The 7,556-nt window shown below is 37.9% G+C and overlaps 1 protein-coding gene across 4 annotated transcripts in view; it reads left to right on the top strand.

Annotated features, from left to right (window-relative positions):
- Positions 1–454: 454 nt before the first annotated feature.
- The window catches only part of sona (sol narae metalloprotease), a 54,850-nt gene continuing 47,748 nt past the window's right edge, over positions 455–7,556 (top strand). Inside the window, exons 1-2 of one of the 4 annotated variants that reach the window (XM_011068804.2) lie at positions 455–911; positions 3,160–3,483. The gene's annotated coding sequence lies outside the window, so the exon portion shown is untranslated. Of the gene's footprint in view, positions 912–1,432; positions 1,574–1,973; positions 3,484–5,825; positions 6,194–7,556 lie in introns of those variants that run through there. The other 3 variants (XM_011068807.2, XM_011068808.2, XM_087408462.1) reach the window with 3 other exon arrangements.

Genomic DNA, 7,556 nt, shown 5'->3' with positions numbered 1-7,556 from the left:
CGACAAAAACGAAGAAAAACGGACCGCAATCGAGATTCGATATCTCGAACGTTTTGAATTTCAAAGCAGAAATCGCGCGCAAGTATACGAGAAAGTCGGTCCCATAATTTTGCAAAGTTAAAAGTCGTGCAAGATTTAAGTTCCTCGCGTCTGGTTCGTCAACCTTTTTTTTTTTGATCAATTACACTTGTCAATTAAATTGATTTGAACGCTGCACGGTCCTCGCACGACTCTCTCGGACGGACGGCCTTCTGCTGCGAGCAAAGCGAGCAAATGTAACGAACGTGATCCGCGTTCAAGAGCTCTGCGCCGAGAACAGTGCGCGCTGGTGCGCGCTGGTGCGGGCCGGGGTCTTTCCCCGCGTCGGGTCCCTCACGTCGGGGCCCGACTTCCCCACTTCCCGCGTCGACTCTCGGCACCCGCCGACACCGACGGCTGCCGTCGTTGTGTGTCGCAGTTACACCGAGTCCGTTCGCGCACTCGCATTAAATTCCGAATCCGCGCCGGCGCGCGTGCCTAAACACCACCCGTTCGGTCCATCTCGTCCGCGTCCCGGTTCCCTCCCGCGTTCCTCTTTCGCGCGAGGGATTTTCGGATCGCCATCAGAATCATCATCATCATCACGCGCGCACGTGCGATCGGGTGCCGTCCGTCAGTCTGTCCGTTTGCTTGTCCTTCGACAAGAATTAGTCTATCAGCGGGGTGTCATCGGGAGAGAAGGATATGCCTATCGTCCGCGTCGCGTCGTATCAATTGTGAGAGAACGCGTGATTCGCGTGTGAGTCCTCAAGATCCCGTCGAGTGACCGAGAGAAATCCGAGATACGTAATATATATATATAATATATATATATAATATATATATATAATATATTACGAATCTAGGGATCGCGGAAATTGGCGCGAGTTACGGTGAGTTACAGCTGCCAGCAAGATATGTGCAAAGTGTGTTCGGGGAGAAGTTATTACCGCTATTTGTGTCAGTCTATTCTTCTTTTACGTTTGATAAATGATGAAGACATAGAACGACACAAATAGCACTAATAGCGCCTCTCCGAACGCGTCTATAACGTTATACCGTGATTATTTCATCTTTGTTTAACATTCGTTTGGCAAACAATAAAGATGTAATGGTTCACTGTGTTACATTGTGTATGCCTTTTGCTGGAAAGCACCTCAAGTATCATATTCGAAGGTGCGCGTAAGTAAATTCATACCGCGCATTTCAAATTAGAGTAATATTTAACTTCTTGGGTCAAGGAGAAAACAACGAGGAGGCGGGATTAACAAGGTGCGAGGATAACAAGGGGAGAACGCTTCGAGCATTTCCGCGTCCCTGCGTAACGAGATTTGCGAGATCGATCGATATCGATATGGAGAAAGTTCGCGCGCGTGTCGCGCCATAGTTGTGCGTCGTGCAGGTCGCGCCGTCGCGCCCCGAAATTCGAGAGTCGCGAAAAGCGAGGCGAGAGTGAAGTATGTGCCTAGCGTGTATCAACGGGTTCACGTGCGTGGAAAAGCAAACGTGTTCTACATTTTCGTGACCATTCGCTTTTGAAATCGAAAATCGCAAGGTGAGGTTAAAGAATTTCTCCGTCTCGTCGTTGACGAAAGACTTAACCTTGCTCTTTGTAAAACTCGCCTCAACAAAGTTCTGTTAGTTACGACGAATCGTATAAATGTTGTGAAGAAAATAGCGTTTATTAACTCTTCGGAGTTTGTTAACCTTGACTTGGTTGACGATAAATCTATTGAACGCATTCAATTGTAAATCTTTTCGTCGAAAGAATCAAATAAAAATTAATTTTCTTTATATTATATCTGCGGATTATTCGTATTAAAATATATTTAATATTCATTCTTTTTCGGCGCATGTCATTTTGGTTACGTCACGTATGTCGTTTGGTTATAGTAATGTTAATTAAAAGGCACAAATTAATTAGTGCCTTTTAATTAACATTACTATAATTGAGAAAATTGTAGAGACCGCTATTATTTTCTGTAAGTTGAACTCTCGAAATTTAATTCGCGATTAGGTCTGTTTTTTTACGATTAAACTACATTGTAAAATAAATTTTAATAAATATTTGAACAGTTCTAAGTAAATATTTACTAAATGCAAACATGTATTTATTTGATACAAAATTTGTTTTAATTTCACTATCATTTTTTTATTTAAATTTAAATTTTATTTTTTTATTTATTGTAAGCAAATGTTTACTCAATTAATATTCAAAGAAATATATATTAAGACTAAATAATTTAGTGTACACTTTTTGTACCTAAAAAAAAAAGTGAAAAATTAATGTAATATTTAATTAAAGTATAATTGGTATGATATTATATTCGATATTCGACAAGAGAGAGAATAAAAAAAAAATTGTAATGTAGTCCAATGCAGCAATAAAAAAACAAATCTAATGCAACGCGGCACGAAATTAAATACGTTTACTCTTCCCCGTCGACTTTTCGTTATAAAAGGCGCGCGACTCTTATTTCTGGCCGCGACCGACGTATCGATTTTGCGTAACCGGGAGGACGAGTTTTTTTAAACGTTCTTCTTCTTTTTCCCTCTTTCCTTTTTCTTTCTTTCTTTCCCACCTCGTTTAATTGAATTCCCTGCGCGTCTCTCCGTTCCCAGGCCATCCGATCGGTGGATAAAAAGGTCGAATTTCCTCCAATTCTTTGCATTCTTGGGGTGTCTCTGACGAACAATAAACACCCATGATTCCCAAATTTATTCTTTATACCTTCTTTTTTCTCTAACAATTCTATTTGCAATCTTCCAACTTTTCGTCAGAAGAAAAGCATTATCGAAAGTTGCCAGGGTAAAATTGAGTCAATTTCAGCTTTATTCTTCTATCTTCCCCGAAGTGAAAGCCCAGATAGAACATGAAGTCATAATTAAGTCATAATGATATCACAGAACGATGAAGTCATTCAATACTTAAAAATGACTTTATAAGTGACAATAATAATAATCACGATGATAATATCCTTGTGATATTATTATGACTTCTGTCTTTTCTATTTGGGGGTGTGTCAAATCTTGCGATATTCGACATTTGTGACGCCCGCTATTTTTCGCGAAGATCGTTATGCGCGTTTCTATCTTTCTCCCTACCTCTTTCCTGTCTCCTAATACCTTTGTGTTGTGCAGTGATCATACGGGAATTGATGCATACGGAATCACGCGGAAGCGAGAAAACGGCTGCCGGAAATCGCGCGCGGGGTGAGGAAGCACGTAACGCCGATCCTTCGAATCCTCAGCTTCCCTCGGTTTCTCGCCGCGGGATCGATCAGGGCACATTGTGCATCGTGTACGTGTAAGGAGAGCAATTTGTACAACCCACCTTCCTCCCCCTCCCCGTCGTTAGTCCATCTCGTCATACTGAAGATCTCGCCGGCAGCGATGGAAACATGAGGACCGCGACAGATCGTGCATCCGATCGACGTAACTCCACTCCTACCGACCATAAATGACGTAAGTACCCTTCATTTCGCCACGCGGCACGTCGCGAAACACGTGGGTCCGAATTCGCGGCACGATCGAGGACCGCCTGTTTCCAAATCGTTCTTGTACCAAATCTATATTTCGTAAAAATCGAGGTTACATATATTGTAAATAGGACATTGCTCTGCAATCTTTTTCAAAGGCATTCAAAAGTGATTTTCGAAACGGATTGGCGACTAATCAATTTTGAAGAAAAACGATAACTGACTCTCGACAATTCAAATAAATAATAAAAACGGACATTTAGGAGTTAAGACGGCTCGGAACATGAGTCAAAAAATATTACAATTGTATATCGATTTATTTAGTGTCGTTTGTATTGGAATTATTTTATTAATTGAATGGTTTGCGCAATAATTTCCGCATCCGATTCTTGAACGCCCGTTTTATATTATTTATTTATTTGATCAATTTTGATTGGGGTAAAACGCAAGACAGCGCAACTTTTTTCTTGCACGAGTTATTCACATATTTCTTTTCATGAATCTTTAGGAAAAAAAAACTGTTGGAAAATAAAACCGATATTATGCTTACGCAACTGCAACCGCAACGGTTAATTATGCGTATAAAAAAAAGGGATCCGCTGTAATGTGATTAAATTTCGACTAGAACTTTTATCTTGATGAACTTTAATTAACGGATTTTTGTACTTTTTTCACGATTTATTTCGCCATTGGTTGCTAAGTGTGCTCAACAATGACAAGGCTAATGTTGCAATCATTAGTCAGGACATGCGCGGATTTTATTTACAGTAGAGGTCACTTTTTTAAGATCGAGATTCGAACATTTCGGTCTTGAGTCTGCTACGCACGATTTCCACACATAACACCCGAATAAGTCAAAAGTACTATAATCCATAGAGGACACTCTATCTAGTCTAACTAGAACACCGTTTACGTAATTGGCGTCGCACGGATAGTCCGAATAAACGCTTAATTAAAAGTCACGTGAAATTATACGAGCCTAAAGGAGCTAATAGATAGCATTCCTGACGACGTTGCGAAACCGATGCCGATGAAGAATGCAGCGAGGAATGTCATTTATCGCCTCCGCTTATTCAGTCCTGCGTTAAATTAAAAGATGCACGCGCGAGTTTAATTTTATCATTTATTTTCTATAATACTGTGTATACAGCTTTGCATATTGATTTATTCTTGTTATTCTTTGTGATCGTTTTTATTAATTCTTAAACTATAGTTATGAAACTACATTTATAAGTTCTAAAGCATACTGTTTGAAATATAGAAACAAATAAATCTTTACCTTATACAGCGATTGACAAAGAAAGATTTAAAGTCTTTTGACCTACAATTTAGAAGAAATCTTACAAAAAAAACTTTAGGATTGGTAATTCATACACAGAAAGAATAGTTTTGTTGAAACGTCTAAAAATTTGGTTAGATAGAGATCTGAAAATAATTTTATTGGACTATCAAAAATAATTATGTAGAACGCTCTAATCGGTTCCTAAATTGTCAAAACTTTTTGCAGTTTGTTCATCATGCTTGAGTTTTTTACATAATTATTTTGATAGTCCAACAACATTATTTTGAGATCTGTATCTAGCTACACTGTTAAAAATTTCATAAAATTTAATATACTTTTAAGTTACACAATTTGAACTTAATTTTATGACATTACATTAAATTTAATGTGTTTATAACTAAAAAGTATATTTGTGTACACGTACATGAAATTTAATATATTTTAAATAAAAATTTATGAAATTTAATATACTTTTTAATAAAATTTTATTAAAAGTGTATTAAATTTCATAAATTAAACGTATACATTAAATTTCATAAACACGGTCATTACATTTAAGTAACTACTGTTATTCAATTTTCAGTTAAATTATTTATTACTTTTAATTTCATTTATAACTACGAGCTTCATAAAGGAAGCTCGTGGTTACATTTCTAACAGTGTAAATTTTTACATACCGCTGCAAAATCAGTCTTTCCGTGTAGTACCAATCGTACGGATTGTACAATCGTCTAAATATTTTCGTTCGAGTTCAAATTACCTGTAACTCTGGTCGAAGATTAATTATAAGAGACCTAATAATTCTTTCAATCTGACTTTAATTTCTGCATGATTAATGTATCAAGAACATCATGTACCTGTACGTGCCTTCGTGCAGCACGTGGCACGCACTTGCCAAACAATCGTGCGCTTCGAACGATTCGGGAAGGAAAGAACGTTCCTGTTCAAGAGAAGGTAGACCCCGATTGTGCATGCGTAGCGTTGAAAGCGAGATCTAATCACTCTCGTTTCTTCTCACCAGACCAGACACGGTTTGCCCGCGGCCGCGAAACAGAGTGTCCTCCTGGCGAGCGTGCGAGTCGCGTTCTTGATTTCTTTTTCCAGGAGGAAGCGGAATCTCATTGTCAGTCTCGCGGATCAACGAACGTTTCTTACAACAATCTCGCGTAATTAATGATTTCACGCTTACGTCAGCTCCATGGGATTAATCGCTACGGAAGGAACCATTTTCACGAACATTGCCAAGCTACAGTTACATCGGCAACGATCGAGTAACGCAAGAGAGCGGATACAAAAAGAGAAAATCGGTGTTCGTAAAAGCAGGGCGGAATAAAACTTTCGTTTTCAATATTTGCGATCGTATATGCTCGTATATGCATGAACCGAAACCGACGAGAATCGTATGTTGTATAACGTAAGTATGCGCTTATATAGCTCGCTATCGTTGACCCGAGAATTGTTAATCATTCCAATTAAGCATCGTTCTTACCTCGAAAGTGGAAGAATTCGATCTCGTTTGAGAGAACGAATTGCCAGCATCTAGGAACTTAAATATAGCCGCGGAGAAAATGCGGAAAACTGCAATCCTGGTAGAATTGTTTGAGTTTTTGTTCATAACGATTATACTTTTCAAATAGTTGTGCGTATTGATTTTTCGTTGTCTCATTTTATTTATAGCTGCCTATGTAACTATTGTATTATCGAGGCTTGCCTTACAGGTTTCGCGTTGCAGCTGATCGATAACAAGCTTGTTAAGGTCTCAAAAATCAACATAATCAGTGAAATGGATACGAAAAGGACGATTTTGCTGAAGTATTTAAAAATTTAGCTATATACGCCAAATCTGAAAATAATTTTGTTGAACCATCGAAATAATTGTGTAGGACGCTCAAATTAGTTGCTAGAATTTCAAAACATTTTGCAATATTTCGCACGTCATGCTTGAGATTTCTATCTAATTACTTTAATGGTCCAACAAAACTATTTTCACACAGATCTGTATCTAGCTTTAAATTTTTTTATACTTCAGCAAAATCGTCCTTTTCATATCCATTTCATTGATTATTCTATTTTTTTCCTATAAAGACATTTTTATTAGATTCTTCTTTTTTTAATTGTATTTTGTATTCGACAAATCGGTATAAGTTGTTATCATTATTGAACGAAAATTTATTCAATTACGAGCTTCTTTTAATATATATGTATATATATATATAAAAGAAATTAAAGTGCAACATAAAATTCTACATTTTAATTAATATATGCAATGTTCCACAATGGGTATATTGTAAAATCCGTTTCCTACACATTTCTATATGTCATAGTTTCATTATGTATTAAAATATAGTTATTCAAAGGGGAATAAAAAAAAGACCTGTTACTTGTCGATTCAATTTGCTCAAAGCAATTCGCCATTACTACGCGAGTTAACTCACTTTTGCATAACACGGTGCAATTATAAACTGATATATGCGACGATGTAGAGCCGAGGTTGCTTTCTGTTTCTTTGCTCTAACGGCTGATTTAATTTACGTCGCTTTCACGTGTGGGCAAAGCTGTTACTAATTGCGCGGAAATATTCGACGCGCCGCGAGTTTCCTTCCGCTTAGAGTGCGCCATTTCCTCGATCGTCTCGTGCACCGTATTAACGGGACTGCTGAAATCAAAGTTTTGATACACGCCGTTCGTTTCAAACTCTTTTAAGAGGGGGAGGGCACTTTCACACTGGGGAGAAAAGCAACGTTTCGATAAGTATTCGCGGTGAATAGTTCACGTAC

The sequence above is a fragment of the Acromyrmex echinatior genome, chromosome 8 (genome assembly GCF_024713525.1).
Source record: "Acromyrmex echinatior isolate Ae372 chromosome 8, ASM2471352v2, whole genome shotgun sequence".
In the NCBI taxonomy this organism is placed as follows: domain Eukaryota; kingdom Metazoa; phylum Arthropoda; class Insecta; order Hymenoptera; family Formicidae; genus Acromyrmex; species Acromyrmex echinatior.
This window is presented reverse-complemented; position numbering and strand designations above follow the sequence as displayed.